The sequence below is a fragment of the Myotis brandtii genome, unplaced genomic scaffold (assembly GCF_000412655.1).
Source record: "Myotis brandtii unplaced genomic scaffold, ASM41265v1 scaffold744, whole genome shotgun sequence".
Lineage (NCBI taxonomy): Eukaryota > Metazoa > Chordata > Mammalia > Chiroptera > Vespertilionidae > Myotis > Myotis brandtii.
The window spans coordinates 723,763-724,078 of record NW_005370965.1 but is presented as its reverse complement, the minus strand read 5'-3'; the positions used below and the strand labels follow the sequence as shown (position 1 = coordinate 724,078).

The 316-nt window shown below is 67.7% G+C and overlaps 1 protein-coding gene across 2 annotated transcripts in view; it reads left to right on the top strand.

The window, feature by feature from the left end:
* Positions 1-6: 6 nt before the first annotated feature.
* Positions 7-316, top strand: part of EFHD1 (EF-hand domain family, member D1) — a 38,426-nt gene continuing 38,116 nt past the window's right edge. Inside the window, exon 1 of one of the 2 annotated variants that reach the window (XM_014530606.1) lies at positions 7-94. The gene's annotated coding sequence lies outside the window, so the exon portion shown is untranslated. The remainder of the gene's footprint in view (positions 95-316) is intronic. The other variant, XM_014530607.1, reaches the window with a different exon arrangement.

Here is a 316-nt window from a genome sequence, read left to right as displayed (position 1 = left end):
CGCGGCCCCGCCGCTGCAAGGTCTTCAACCCCTACACCGAGTTCCCGGAGTTCAGCCGCCGCCTCATCAAGGACCTGGAGAGCAAGTTCAAACAGTGAGCGCTGCGCTCGCCGTGCGCCCCAGAGGGCCCTGAGCCTGGGGACCTGGGAGGGAGAGAAGGAAGGTGGCGGTGGGTCGGCCCTTCTGGCCGGGAGTCCCAGGCTCCGCTCTGATGGGGAGGGTGGATAGTGCAGGAATCCCTGGGGTGCCCGTCGCATTTTACTCAGCGCCCCAGGTCCCGCGCTTCCCGAGTCTATGCCGGCGCGTTGGGGAACCC